Genomic DNA, 16,758 nt, shown 5'->3' with positions numbered 1-16,758 from the left:
CCATATGATTATCTCAATAGATGCAGAGAAAGCCTTTGACAAAATTCAACATCCATTTATGATAAAAACTCTCCAGAAATCAAGCATAGAAGTAACATACCTCAATATAATAAAAGCCATATATGATAAACCCACAGCAAACATTATTTTCCTTTTAAATCCATTTTAACTAAATCCATTTAAAGCCACTTTTGGCTTAACATGTATTTTTTTTCTTTCCCTTCATCCACTGATTTCAAAACAACTTACATTGTTAGTTGGAAAAAAATGTAAGTGTTTACATCCTGTTCTTACTAAAAATGGCCTACCTCTCTTTCCATCTCTCCAAGAATGCCCATTTCCATGGCTCATGATGCCATGATCCACAAAGCTCCAACTGTTTTCTCAGACTTTAACTAAAAGAGACGGCTTGCTCTACCCAGATAGATCAAGATTAAGGAACAGAAGTGAAGTGGGATAAATAACGCAGTGAAGTTGCAAAAGGAATGAAGGGGGAAAGGGGAGATATGCCTCATGCCAGAAAGGGTGGCTACTCTTCAGGTACGAGACAAGCCTTGACCAATGGTGCTGTTCCATGCCCACTGCCACCCTGCTAAAGCCCACATCCCTTGGATACCAAAATTAAAGATGTGTTGACCTAGACTATTCTTCATAAGAATGATGCCAATATTTAGTTTAAGGTTATCTCCTAAATATAGACATTACTATGGACTGCTTGGCTGCAATATTATTGAAGAAAAAAAATTGCTCAGAAAACAAACAAAAACCAGCTCAGAACACTTGTGGTCTCTGGATCTGTGGTTCACTCTAAAAGAAAGAAAAATATAGACTTTTTAAACACTTATTCTTACCTGAACTCAAAGCTGTGTGTTTTAGCATCTAAAATCTCCTGAAAGATTGTATAAAACTTCTTTGGCTTGCCATTAAGTGATACTAAGACACTGGCAGTTATCCTAGAGAATAAGAGCCTCAGATTCTGAGCTGTCACTGTGGTCATTTGTCTAGTGAATTAAACCTCTTGGACTAATAACTAAATTTCACTAATTTTGCTAAATTTTTCTACCATAAGTTGATCAGTTCAGTTCAGTCACTCAGTCGTGTCCGACTCTTTGCAACCCCATGGACTGCAGCACACCAGGCCTCCTTGTCCATCACCAACTTCTGGAGTTTACTTAAACTCATGTCGATTAAGTCAGTAATGCCATCCAACCATCTCATCCTCTGTCATTCCCTTCTCCTCCCGCCTTCAATCCTCCCCAGCACCAGGGTTTTTTCCAATGAGTCAGTTCTTTGCATCAGGTGGCCAAAGTCTTATAGTTTCAGCTTCAGCATCAGTCCTTCCAATGAATATTCAGGGCTGATTTCCTTTAGGAAAAAAGTTGATAATATAGCATAATGAAGCAGTATGTGTAGTGACTGGAGAAAACCTGCCCTATTCCAGTCTTAGTCTTGAGTTCTCCATTTATTTACTGTGTAACTTTGAGCAATGTACTTATCTTAGCCTTAGTTTTCTCATCTGTAAAATGAGGATAACACTTGTAGGTACTTAAATTTTTCAGAAAATTTAAGGAGTCAGTATATTAAAAAAACAACAACAACAACAAACCTTGGACAGTTGCTGGTATATAAGAAGCCCTCAATGTAATTGAGCTATTATTCTTAAGAATACTTCAGTCAACTTTTTAAAAACTATGCTGTGTCCCTCAGGCATCATTCTGTAACTCTGCTCAGTCATTTAAGTTACAAGTTCTTCAGTATTTACATGAGAGATCTTAGCACCTGTACAGCAGTCAAATAACATTAAAGTAAAAGTTCTGTAACACACTTTTGTGACTATGAATAAAGAAATATGGAATCAGAAATTTGGGTATTTTACCTTTTTTTTAACGAAGTTATGCCTATTAATCAAGCAGTTTTGTTCCTTAATTTCTGCATTTATAAAGTATGAAACAGAAGCTGGACAAGTTCAGAAATTACATAACATAAGCTTTAAATTATGGACACTGGTTATATATACATAGATTGTTATTCTAGGAACTAAGCATCACAGTAACTTACTTAGTACCCACAGTAACTTAGTACCCACACCATGATGTGTTAGTTATGATACATACTTATGCTGCTAGGTAATTATGCATAAATAATAAATTAACCTGTTAACACTGCTTCTATGAAAACATATAAAAATTTAGCTTTTATTTGGAAAGACTATATAGATTTAAGGTGGCAGACTCTGGAGCTAGACTGCTAGCTTCTGAAACCCCTGTCTTCTACCTGCCAACTAGCATGAGCTTGAGCAACTTATTTAACTTGTCTTTCTACCTTAGTTTCTCCATTGCAAAATGGAGAAATAATTCACAAGACTGTGATGAGAGCTAAATTATATAGTGTATGTAAAGCACCTAGAATAGTGCCAGGCATCATAGCAAACACCCAAAATGTGGTAGCTTGAAATAAATTTTTTTTCTATTTCCCACTTATATTTCTGGTCAACATTCGGCCTCAATGTTAATGGTTTACTCTAAGATTGCATGTCATTTAGTCACCCTTGCAACACACCATCACAGCATTTACATAGAAAATTCAGGACTACCTTCTTGGTCATTATTTCTGTTTACCCCCTCTTCTCAGTGAGATTCAGTAAGTGCATACTCTGGGCTCACTATTCTAGAGTCAAGAATTTGGGGGTAGGAAGCCTCAGGGTACCAGATTCTTAGATTCCTGGGACTTTGAGTCTATCCATTTGCTTCCATGCGCTATCTGCAAACTTAGACATGCTAAGAAGACAGAAGAAAGGGTCCAGAGACCTGAGACAAGGTAAAAAAAAAAAAAAAAAAGGAACAGACATTGGGACCAGAAAAAGAGAGAGATGGTTACCAAACTGAAAATAGACCTGGTTCCTGACCTCCAAGGGTTTGGAATCTGATGGAAGAAACTGATAAAGCCACAATATCATCACAATAGAGTCCTGAGTTAATGAATGGAAGTACTAGCTGCACAGAGAGGGAGGAATTACAAGTCTGCCTGGGAAGTTAGGGGCATTTTCAGGGAGGACGTGACACTTGAGTAAGTCCCTAAGGACAACCAGGTACTCCCTAGCATGAGATAAACCATATTTTGCAGAGCATGCCCCTGCAGAAGCATGATGCATCTGGGAGGTAGCCATTCCCTGTGGCAGTAATAGAGAGGCTGTGGGTGGAGGCAGAAGATGTCAAGGGAGAGGTGGGGGTAGTTGAGAAACCAGGCACCCAAATAGGTTTAATATGTCTCTTTCATCTTTCTTCTCCTCCTCCCACCATCCCTCCCTAGTGTGACTACATGAGAGATGCTTGGAAGTTCCTGTTTCTGGTTCTGGGGAAGCAAGGGAATCCATGCAGCTCTGAGAAGAGTGGCCCGACGTGACCTGATCATCTGGAAGGGCCATTTTCAGTCCTCAAGCTGGGACAACTGAGTGGTTAGTGGTGTCACCAAGTGACTCAGCAGGATTGGGGTCTGTTACTGAATTTTATCATGTCGTAGCTAATACTGTCAGCAAAACATAAAGCATTACTTGGAAATCGTTGTCAGATGGAATTTATTTGGTTGCTTTGTTGAAAATTATATGCACGCTGTGTTGGTATAGATAGCCAGCCCTGTGTGTGTGAGTGTGTGTGTGTGTTAGTTTTTATAGCCTGCATGCTATAAGACACGAATCACAAATATGTCCTTTTAATATTATTTGTACAGATATCTGTGTATTCAGAAAAAGGGTGCAATGGGGGTTTTTTATGTCTATGGAAGTGTCAGAACAGGGATGAGAGGACAGGGGGTTGCTAAGAATCTAACAAGACACAACCAACTGTTTCTTTTCTGGTGACAGTGTGACAAGTTCTCAACTTTCCCCTGGCCAGTCCTCTTCCCAAACCAGGCCTTTATGTATGGTGAAATAAATACTCATTTCTCGTATATGTTCTAGTTGAAAAGGTGCACAATCCTTCAATCCTTCAATGAGAATGCATTTCAACCCCCCAAATTCTTTGCCCCTGTTGTCCTGGGACTCTTCTCAGTAACACTTGCGGCAAATTCTGCCTGCCAAGGCAGTATGAGAACACAGAATCGCTTTACCAAAAAGGAAACTGATATGAAAAGTGGACAGGAAATTGACAAAAGAGGTCTCTTTTGAGTCTAAGCAGAAATATGCAAAAAGATACAGTTCACTAACTAGTTTCACCACGTATTCAAGGAAGAAATCAATCTCCTGCATTAAATTAGGACAAAAAAAGCCAACACATCAGTCTGCATGATATGAGGAGCTCATTCAGCCTATTGGGTGGCGAAGCCATACAAAGCAAACTCTTCATATTTCAATGTGATTTGCTCTTAAAGTACTGGGCACCGAAACTGGATATACTTTCTCTTGGCATCTCAGAAAAACATTCTTACAGAGTCAAGTCTCACAGTTCAGCACCGGCAGCACCAATCTTGTGCAGTTCTCCTGAAAGTTTTCAGCAGTAAATCTCTAGAAATGTCCACTTAAGCAGTAGAGGTCATAAATACTTAGCGAGAGCAATAAAATAGAACAGAATTTTGGAAGTTATAATTTTAGTGGATATAACTGCACTATAAAAGGAAGGCCTCTGGGACCCAGAATAAATGTGAAACTCTGTCCAAGTGAACTGCAGTGCTAACCCATCTGCAAGTGGTAAATTATTCCCAGTCCCAGGTGTGCTGCATTATCCTATGGGTGTCCAGTGATTAAAGGTAAGAACGTGGCTAAAATCCAAGGGAGCAGTGAACATTAATGATGGCTGGAAATTGTCGACAATTTCTCTGGAAGTCTGATTCGTTCCTATTTGCTCACATTAGCCAGGTCCAAAGTTCAGCGAATTGTCTACGGTCAGTACAGATACTCCAGTTAGAGGCCTAGAGGGTGAAAAAGAGACTTTGCCTCTGCATTTGCCCCAGAAGAAGTTCATACAGGATGAAAGTAGAGCCATAATCTTCTTATCTGTAAGCCCTTCAGGTTTCCACAAAGTATAGGCACTTACTGTGGTCATTGTCCTAAAATTCAACTGATGATTGCAAAGCAACATAAACATTGCTTTCCATCTGTGCTCTCTCTGGTGGTGGTGGTGGTTTAGTCACTGAGTTGTGCCTGACTCTTTTGTGACCCCAAGGACTGTAGCCCGCCAGGCTCCTCTGTCCATGGAATTCTCCAGGCAAGAATACTGGAATGGGTTGCCATTTCCTCCTCCAGGGGATCTTCTCCACCCAGGGATCGAATCTGTGTCTCTTGCATTGCAAACAGATTCTTTACCACTGAGCTACCAGGGAAGCCCACTCTCTCTGGTACATCACTTATTTCATTTAGTACATATTTGCATAAATGTTATTTTTCATTTAAATCTGTATCAGGATCTTAGAAACTCCCAAAGCATCTAGGATATGTTTCATTGATTTCCTAAGCTCTTCTCCCACTCCCTCCCCGGTACCATGTACACATAAAGAACATTATACAGTGTTGAATGCAAGTGACTATTATTTCATGATTATATTCATAATTTTTTGGTAGTGTTTGTGGTCAAAAAGTCCCCGTCTTTAATTCTTTTTACCAAGTTCCTGAATTGTCTCCTATGCCCCGAACTTATGTTGATTATTGCCATCTAGAAAACTGATGAGAACAATATTGTATGAAGGTGGCAGGAATACGAAACTTCCATCTGAAGAGCAGATGAAGAAATTTATGCAAGGAAGCCCAAGCTTCCAGTTTTTAATCATCATTTGATTGTGGCCTATTGAAATGCCAAATCACTTTGCAATATTGTGCTGTGTCTTCACAACTTAAAATAGTCACTGTTGAAATAGTCATTCAACTCCAGCTTTCCCATCTGAAAATAATAATGCATTGTACCTTTTGCTGTTGCTTCTAATTTTTTGTTTTCTATTATTGTGTAACTAACATGTCAACCTCCTGTATCTAAGGGTCACCTTCTAGTTTATTTGGAAAATAAAGGAACAAGAGGATTTGTCTCATGTCAACTCCTGAGTCATCGACTTGGCAGCTACTGTCTATGTCCTGTGCTCCTCTTAGCTCTGCTTTCAGCATGGCCTTTGGTCACTGTCCCATTCCCTGCTCTTTACTGCCCCAAACTTGGGTCTTCTAGGTGATAGAACACCCATCCACGAGGGTCAGACTTTCCGTCACTCACCTGTCACTTTGCTCCCATTAATACCCAACCACAAAGTTTATGGATGTCGCAGCTTTGGATGTAGTTTGGGGATCATTCCAAGCAAAACTCTCTTGTTTCCTCCCAAGGAGGGGGAAATGCCAGATACTTGATGCAGATTGGTTTTACTCGTGGCCTTTCTCAATCTGGGCACTCCTGGGATGCAGTAATCATCCCCCAGGGCATTTCCCCAAGACTGAGGTCGCAAGTCCAAAGTAAGATCAGGAAAACAGTGGGTGAGACTTGGATTTGAGATGACGAGAGCCTCTGGAAAACAATCTATTAGTCTAATGGTTCTGCAGTTTAAAATTTGGTTGCCACTCAGCCTTCTCAGTCAGTGTACAGAGAAGCCAGCCTAGGCTGCTGGGTGGACATGTGTTGTTTCATACCCAGTATTCCTTTAATAGCATCTTTACTTTCCTCGGGGATCAACTCCACCCACTTTCATTCCATGTGGTTGGGGTGGGGCTAACCCAACCCCTGGAATCAGAGCTGAGCTCATGACCCAGATCTGGACAATCAGTACTGTGGTCTGGCCATGGTGATTCGTTAATCACTCTTTGCTCTAATCAAATTAATCCCAGGATTTTTTCTGGGGCAACTAGGAAAGACAAGGTTTTTGTTTAGGCTTGTTGTTTTGTTTTTTTCCCTAAGACTGCTAGCAGAGAGGACGAAGTCTGACCTTCCATCAGTCACTATAAAGGCATAAAAATAAGGCTAAGAGGAAAACAGGGTTGATATGTAAAGAGAAATTGGCTCTGATGATGACACTTAGATCCGGCCATGATAAAAGCTGGTACTGTTGGAATTTTCAGTATGGAAACCAAGATTTTTTTTTTTTTAACTTAGGCCAATTTGGGTTGCTTTCCTATCACAATCTGAAGTTCTTTGAATAATATATTCTTGCATTTTTCTATGGCACCAGATGTTTCATGGATTCCAGCATAAAAAATACACACATATGCACTCTTCCCTGGGATAAAGAATAATCTCAAAAATATTGCAGTCTAAACCCATATTGAGAGAAAAGCACTATGTTGTGAATATAATATAATCTGCACAGATAGTTGTCTGAACAATGACTATAGGGCTTCCCTGGCAGCTCAGACTGTAAGGAATCTACCTGCAATGTGGGAGACCTGGGTTTGATCCCTGGGTCGGGAATATCCTCTGAAGGAAGGCATGGCAACCCACTTCAGTGTTCTTACCTGGAGAATCCCCATGGACAGAGGAGCCTGGCAGGCTACAATCCATGGGGTCACAAGGAGTTAGACACAACTGAGCGACTAAGCACAGCACACAGCACATAGTGCTTTATATTATTATGTAAAAAAATTTTTCCTTTCCATCTATTGTTTCTAGATCTTAGTGATAAAAAAGGAATGAATTCCACAAGATTTTCATGAGAAATAACAAAACCACACATTTCTTTAGTTATGCAAACTGCTAAAACTGAAATTAAAATATTTGAAATTCAAGATCAAATTTTTAGGTTGGCATCCCCCTATACTACCTATCTCTATCAGAAGGATATCACAGGGAAAATCCAATAAAGATTTTTTTTTTTAATGGTCCACATTAAAAAAAAAACTTTATAAATAAAGTGAATACAAGACTTGATAGCAGTAGAATACAAAGTTATTTACTTATTTTAGGCATTTTTTAACTTTCTAGACCTTAATCTCTGGAAGACCATTGACTATGTCTAAACTAGGATACCATTCTTGGTGACAAAATCCCTCCCCCTTCCCAGCTCAGCATGAGCTCTGTTCCTGGCCCATGAGTTGCTGCCTGTTTAGTTTGACTCCCTGAGGACTATTCCTTCTTCCTCCAGATCTCCTTGCTTATAATAGAACTCATCACTGGCTCTCCTTTACCCTCTAGAGAAAAATCCAAAGTCTTTAGCACAGCATCTGAGAACTTCCATAGCTTGAATTTTCCATTTTTATTAGATTGAATCACCTATATTTCCAACCCATGAAGCCTTGGATCTTGCTGATTTTAAATGTTAAGGAAATTCTCTATTTATATAACATCATATAGAAACATGTGATCATCTTAGCTTTTCAATCAATGATTGTTGTCTAATAACACATTTATTATCTTTCCATTGGATTCTGCTAATGTTTTTCCTTATGTTGCTGCTTGGCAGTAGTCACAATGGATAATTATTTCAATGTGATATAGTCTGTTTTAAAATCTTATATAGAGTTCTGTTTTAAAATCTTATATAGAGTTTTTATTAAAATATCTGTAAATAAACCTGAATTCTACACTTTTGGGGACTTTTTGAGTTTTGGTGCTAAAACTAAATACAAATGATCTGTGATGGTTCAACTTATGATTTTTTGACTCTAAGATCATGAAAAAGAGATACACATTCAGTAGAAACCATACTTTCAATTTTGATATTTTCCTGGGCTGGCAATATGCAACAGGAGATTCTTATGAGGTTGAGCAGCCAAATCAGCCTCAGAGTCTCAAGGGGGAAAAATTGATACACTTGTAACTATTCTTCATCCAATGTATGCAACCACTCAATTTTTCACTTTCAGTAAGGTTTTCAATAAATTACACGAGACAGTCAATACATTATTAAAAAATAGTCCTTGTGTTCAATGATTTGGCCCAATGGCAGGCTAATGTAAGTGTTCTAAAAATGTTTAAAGTAGGCTAGGCTGGATTAGGATGTCCAGTAGATGAGTGTATTAAATGAATATTTGACAACAATATTTTCAAACTATAATGGGTTTATCAAGCTGTAATCCCATAATAAATCAAGAAAGATCTTTACGTTTCATGATCTGAATGGAATAGTAACATCTTTTACTTTGCTATATTTTTCAAGCTCATATAATATAAGAGCATTTATTCCATAATAGTTTTTGCAGAAATGTCTTTAGGGAATTAGGTTCTGATAATAATTTTAGGAATAACTCAATTTTTCATTAACACACCAGTTTGGTCATTTTATATTTTTACTAGAGGATTACTTCCATCTAAAAATTGTCATGTTTGTTAGCCTATTTTAACATTTTATTTATTTATTGGACTGTGCCAGGTCTTAGTTGAGGCAAACGGGCTCCTTAGTTGTGTATGTGAGATCCAGTTCCCTGACCAGGGGTTGAACCTGGGCCCCCTGCACTGAGGCCATTCCCTACATCTGCATCTCTATTCCTGCCCTACAGTTGGGTTCATCTGTACCATTTTTCTAAATTCCACATACATTCGTTAATATATGATACTTGTTTTTCTCTTTCTGACTCTCTTCACTCTGTTTGCCACAGACTCTTAAATCATCCCTCTGTCCCTTCTCTTATGTAGTTCATTCTGTTCTCTATACAGCAGCCAGCATCTCTTCCTTAAATGACAAATCAGATCAAGTTATCTCCCTGTTAAAAATTGCTTGAGTCTTTCTGTAGCACTTAGAATAAAATCCAAACTCTCTATCCTAACAAAATACCAGCATACGCTGGGGTCTTTCTGCTCTGCCCTCATCCTCTGTCAGATCCTGCTTACTGCAGCCAGTGGGTGTCTTCAGATACACCAAGCTGCTTTCTGTCTTGGGAGCAGTCCTTCCAAGTGGACTTCACTCTTCTCTTTTCTCCCGTTAAGTGAGACAGAATGGCTAGACGGACGTGGGGTTGAGTATTTCCCTTTTCCCACATGGAAGGCTGGAGGGGACTGGTGTTAGGGGTTTCACTTCTCCCCTGTGAAAGGCTGCTGCTGACTGGAGTTAGATACTTTTCTTCCCCTAAATAAGCTAGATTCTGGTAAAACCCTAATATCTTTTAGGCTTTAGCAAAATAGTTTCTCCTACGGGAGGGTCTTGTTAAGATGAACAGAATGCTCTAGCACATTTCAAAATGGTTTCTTTTATCTCTTACTACATGAGGAGATTTTCTTGATACCCACCTTGAGGACCTCATGAAGCCCCTGGAAGTAAAACTAGCAAAAGTGTGAGGGTCTTCAGATGACTGGGTCCTCTTGGAGTTTTTAACCCTCAAGCCTGTCCACTGTGAGCCTCTAACCATTTGTCAGTTACAGTTCATATTTTCCTCTCCTGACCCTGGTTTCCATGGAGATTTCTGCTCATGGTTTTCTACCCTGGTAAGTTGAGATTCTTTGTATCTTCCATATCTGTCTCCTCAATTTGAAGGTCAGCAGTTTGCCCTATGATCTCAATTCTCTGATAGATATAAGAAGCTGTTCATTGTTCAGTCGCCAACTTTTGTCCAACTGTTTGCAACCCCATGGACTGTGGCACTCCAGGTTTTGCTGTTGTTCACCATCTCCTGGAGTTTACTCAAACCCATGTCCATTGAGTCAGTGATGACATCCAATGATCTCATCCTCTGTCAACCCCTTCTCCTCCTGCCCTTAATCTTTCCCAGCATTAGGGTCTATTCCAATGAGTCCACTCTTCCCATAAGGTGGCCAAAGTATTGAAGCTTCAGCTTTAACCCTACCAATGAATATTCAGGGTTGATTTCCTTTAGAATTGACTGGTTTGATCTCCTTGCTGTCCAAGGGACTCTCAAGAGTCTTCTCCAATACTACAACTCAAAAGCATTAATTCTTCAGTGCTCAGCCTTCTTAATGGTTCAACACTCACATCCATACATGACTACTGGAAAAACCATAGCTTTGACTATATGGACCTTTGTCAACAAAGTGACAAAAATCTCTCTGCTTTTTAATATGTTATCTAGGTTTGTCATCGTGTTTCTTCTAAGGAGCAAGTGTCTTTGAATTTCACAGCTGCAGTCACTGTCAGCAGTGATTTTGGAGCCCAAGAAAATAAAATCTGTAGCTATTCCATTTTTTCCCCATCTATTTGTCATAAAGTGATGGGACAGGATGTCATGACCTTAGTTTTTTGAATGTTAAGTTTTAAGCCAGCTTTTTCACTCTTCTCTTTCACCCTCATCAAGAGGCTCTTTAGTTACTCTTCACTTTCTACCATTAGAGTGATATCATCTGCATATCTAAGGTTGTTGATATTTCTCCCAGTAACCTTAATTCGAGCTTATGATTCATCCAGCCCAGCATTTAACATGGTGTACTCTGCATATAAGTTAAATAAGCAGGGTGACGATATGCAGCCTTAATGTACTCCTTTCAGAATTTTGAAAGAGTCCGTTGTTCCATGTCCATTTCTAACTGTTGCTTCTTGACCTGCATACAAGTTTCTCAGGAGACAGGTAAGGTGGTCTGGTATTCCCAGCTCTTTAAAAATTTTCCAGTTTGTTGTGATCCACACAGTCTAACAGCTTTAGCATAATCTATGAGACAGAAGTAGATGTTTTTCTGGAATTCCTTTGCTTTTTCTGTGATCCAACAGATGTTTTGGCAATTTGATCTCTGGTTCCACTGCCTTTTCTAAATCCAAATTGTATATCTAGGAATTCTTGGTTCACCCACTGTGAAAGACAAGCTTGAAGGGTTTTGAGTATTACCTTGCTAGATTATGAAATGTGGGCAACTGTATGGTATCTTTGGCGTTGTCCTTCTTTTGAACTGGAATGAAAACTGACCTGTTCCAGTCCTGTGGTCACTGATGAGCTTTCCAGTTGGCTGGCATACTGAGTGCAGCATTTTAACAGCATCATATTTTAGGATTTGAAATAGCTTAGCTGAAATTCCATTACTTCCACTAGCTTTGCTTGTAGTAATGCTTCCTAAGGCCCATTTGACTTCACACTCCAGGATCTCTGACTCTAGGTGAGTGACCACAACATCATGGTTATCTGGGTCATGAAAATCTCTTTTGTCTAGTTCTGTGTATTCTTGCCACCTCTTCTTAATATCTTCTGCTTCTGTTAGGTCCGTACCGTTTCTCTCCTTATTGTGTCCATCTTTGCAGGAAACGTTCCCTTGGTATCGCCAGTTTTCTTGAAGAGACCTCTAGTCTTTCCCATTCTATTATTTTTCTCTATTTCTTGGCATTGTTCACTTCAGAAGGCTTAGCTCTCTTTGCTATTCTCTGGAGCTCTGCCATTATTTGGGTATATATTTCCCTTTTTCCTTCGCCTTTCACTTCTCTTATTTTCTCAGCTATTTGTAGGCCTCTTCAGACAACCAGGAGACCCGTGTTTGATCCCTGGTTGGGAAGATCCCCTGGAGAAGAAAATGGCAACTCACTCCAGTATTCTTGCTTGGAGAGTTCTATGGCGAGAGGAACAGGCTACAGTCCACGGGGTTGCAAAGAGAAATTCAAGGAAGGTTTAAATTCTATAATAATATGTATGAGCAGTGGGCTTACAAAGTATTCTGACTAATATTTACATAGCACTTATCACTGGTTTAAGTGAGAGATTAATTGAACACAAACACAGGCTATTTGTTATCTGTATCATATGGATGAGGACACCTGGACAGAGGAAGATTTAGCAACCATCATTGGGTGTACACTATAATAAGTTGGAAAATCCAAATTTATTGATATTTTGGCTCCTCCATGAAAATAGGTTTAGAAATATTCCTTCTTTGGACCTAACAAATATTCTTCCTTGAGTGTTCCTCCACAGAATTTATCTCCTACTGATACAAGCAAGCTGAATTAGGGCGCATAGAGATAAAGTTAATTTTCTTGCATATCAGACATATTACTTATACATTTCTAGATTCATAAACACATTCATAAACATTGGAAATACCCCTAACTACCAGATTTATCAGCACATGCATTCAGGGGATGCAAATAAAGGTGTTTAATACATAGCTAAGTTCCATAATAAAAGGCAAATTACTGTAATTATTTCATAAAAAGTAATTTGAATGAATAAACATAATATCTGTGTCTATGTCTGTAGCTATCTATATCCATTCTAAAATATCACATTAAAACATTAAATTTCACATTAAGATATGCCTTAAATAAGGGCAAAGATCCGAAGCATTTTGAGAACCTGATAGTTCTGCTGAGTTATGCAGGAGAAACAGTCTCCATAAGTAACATTTCTCATTAATAATAAAAAAGAGTACACAGAATTGAGCCTCCTACTTTCATTGCTAAGCATTTAAGTTAGCTCACTCTTCCTCTTATCATAAAAGTAGTCAGTTCACATCACAGGGAAGAGAAGAAGTATTGAGAATCAATCATTTTCCTTGTTGCCCAAAACATAAAAAGTCACCACTGGGACAAGTATGATTCCTTACTCGAAACTGCTTGCTTTACACCACATGAGCTATTCTCTGGGCTCATTTGGTAGCTTAGCTGGTAAAGAATCCACCAGCAATGCAAGAGACCCGATTCAATTCCTAGGTCATTAAAATCCCTTGAAGAAGAGATAGGCTACCCACTCCAGTATTCTTGGGCTTCCCTGGTGGTTCAGATGGTAAAGAATCCACCTGCAGTGCAGGAGACCTGGGTTCGATCCCTGGGTTGGGAAGATCCCCTGGAGGAGGGCATGGCAACCCATTCCAGTATTCTTGCGTGGAGAATCCCCAAAGACAGAGGTGTCTTATGGGCTACAGTCTACAGGGTTGCAGAGTCAGACACGACTGAGCAACTAAGTAGATATTCTCTAATAGTTGACATTACGCAGATATTGACATTGAAAATGCTATGGAAGAATACCTATGGGCCTAAATAACTATGGCTCCAAAAGAATGCTCTAATGTAATCTGAATTTAAAGGGGCAGATAAAACCTTAACATACATACTAGTTTTAAGCACTCAGGTCCCTTTATTGCAATTGCCTTTGCATCAGTGTGTTTTTCTCCATGTGGGCCTTTTGGATGGCTTGGATCATCACTTGTTTATCTTTTCCCTTTCAATTTCCAACAAATTGTTTGTCCTAAAATCTGTAATGACAGAAAATGTACTAAATGAGTAAATGAAGGAATACCTGTATCTCTAAGCCTAAGAAGTACTTTTTCTTTTCTCTGGTGAAAATGATTGGACATTTCTTAATCATTTTCAGAATTTCTTATTCTCGTTTATGAAAGAGTTGCTCTCCTTACTTATAAATGGAAATATCATATATAATCCATAAAATGAAACTGCTTACACTTATTTTAGACAAATAGAGCAGGCTAGAGAGAAAGCATTGGTGTTGGAGAAAAGGAAAAAACATTGTTGAGATTTGACATAGGATTTGCTTTTTCCCCCAAACATGGTTACATGAATCCATGAATTGACTCTCACTCTCTACTCTCAAGGAAACACAAATTAGTTAAGGATATTAAAACCAACACTCAGTTTCATGTTTGTGGGTTGACTTGTTACATTGAAATGAGAGTGTATTTTCTGTGGCATAATATTTTTATAGTGAAGCTGCCAAAATACCACAAATGCATAGCACGAACAGGGAGCACTCTGGCCCTTCTAGGCATTTCTGTGGCTTGGCATTGATAAATGCAGGTGAGATATGGGTTGCAATCAGCATCAAATTACAGCAAACACTGACTTTTCCAAAAATATGAGTTGCTAAAACAGCTTTCCTATTACCTTGAAAGAGGATGCTTGTCCATCAACAAGCTGGGACTTTAGAGCAAGTTCTCACATTTGGATCTTTGGAGTGAACAAAAATTCAAACCCAGAAAAATAAAAACAATAATGAAAGACACTTCCGTCACATTTCCACAGTAGCCTTGTATATGGCAAACACAAATGTATGGTGCAACTTCCTTTTCCCTTCTTCTCATGTCCCAGTTGTATATTTTTGCCTGCTATTGAATTTAAAAGGGTAAGGTGATTCATTTCTTAATTTGAGAAGTGATCAAAAAGTAATGAGACCAATTTGTGTGTTTATCCTATAGAATCATTCTCATTCTTTGGCTAGGCCCACCTAACATTTATGTTTACCACTTATATTAAATATTAATATGATTTCTTAATATATAGGTCATTATCCTATTGTTGTTAACTTGTTGCTGTGCATTCATAGGTGCAGGCTCAGTCGTGTCTGACTCTTTGCAATCCACCAGTCTTCTCTGTCCATGGAATTTTCTAGGCAAGAATTCTGGAGTGAGTGGCTATTTCCTACTCCAGGGAAACTTTCCAACCCAGGGATTGAACCCATGTCTCTTAAGGTCACCATTCCCTTTTCCAGGAGATCGCCCCAGCCCAGGGATTGAACCCGGGTTTCCTGCATTACAGACAGCTCTTTTATTATCTGAACTACCGGGGGAAGCCCTAAGTCTCCTGCATTGGTAGGTAGATTCTTTACCACTGTACCACCTGGGAAGTCATGAAACTTGTCCATAAGGGTCTTTTCCTTAGTATTTTGTCCCATGAACTTCTTTTTAATTTGCTTACATCAGATAACAACACAATGTACCTTGAAAAACACAGTGTATGGCATATACAGTGTGTGCAGTATCTTGTGGTTATTAATAGACCATCTAAATGTAAGATACTTCTAAAGATTAAGAAAAAATAGAGCCTCTGTCTTTTTATGCACGAATGGTTTTAATTTGCTTTCTTATAATAAATGTGAAATATATTCTATAGTTATCCAAAGCTGTTACTATAGTCACACTACATTTTCACTTATTCTTTGTGATTGAGAGTCTAAGATAAAATTTGTGTTTTGAGATAATGTGGCTTTTCTGAAGCTGGTAAGTCCTAGCACTATTTCTCCTGTGGATCAATTTCTCAGTATTTTCAAGAATATATCTTGAGAATAACTATTTCTGTGACTTTTTTTTTCTACCAAATGAATTTTTTTTTAATTTTTAACTGGAAGATTGGAAGATTTACAATGTTGTGCTGGCTTCCGTCATACAACATCATGAATCAGTCATAACTATATATATATATATATATGTATATATATATACATATATTCCCTCTTGAGCCTCCTTCCTGCCTGCCCCTCTCATTTATGTGGCTCTTGACATAGCAACAATCAACCAAATAGTATGGAGTCCACACATTTGGATCCATATAAAGTTAAACAGTATTTTACCATAGTCCTACTTTATACGAAAAACATTTAAAACAGTACTGAAAAAAATTCTAAAACTTTTAGATTATTCTCACAGAATGAAGCCCTCAACACATCATCAATCATTTTCTTTTTTTCCTTTCCCCATGATATCCTTTCATACTACTTTCAACAAACTCCCTGTGGATATTTTGACCTTAAGACAACCACCACCATTCTTATAGAGACACAAAAAGACATTTATTACAGTCAGATCAATGCAAAACTGATGCAGTTAAACCATTTTCGAATTAGTTCCCTCTCCAATTAATCTCTGATGAATGCTTTCCACTGCCTCAAAGGTTCCAACCAGCTGATGTTTTTTCTTTTGTTTTTATTTTGACAGGGACAAATTGAATTTCTCATTGCCCAGGAATACACTTACAACCATTACAATTATTTATACTTGCATTGGTCAAAATTTCAGTCCTCCAGAACATTTAGTGATAAAGAACCGCTCATGTTGGAAATAGTAGAAAGACAGTTACCACACAGTCTAATTTCAGCCTTTGTATTGAATATTTCCACTAGCCATGTAGAGAACGGTATAAATCGATTGTAATCAAATTGAAAATGTGAATCAAATGGGACAGGGTAGATACTAGGCAATGAAACAG

This window comes from Ovis aries, chromosome 8 (genome assembly GCF_016772045.2).
Source record: "Ovis aries strain OAR_USU_Benz2616 breed Rambouillet chromosome 8, ARS-UI_Ramb_v3.0, whole genome shotgun sequence".
NCBI lineage: Eukaryota > Metazoa > Chordata > Mammalia > Artiodactyla > Bovidae > Ovis > Ovis aries.
The sequence above is the reverse complement of the archived record's forward strand: the minus strand, read 5'-3'. Positions refer to the sequence as shown.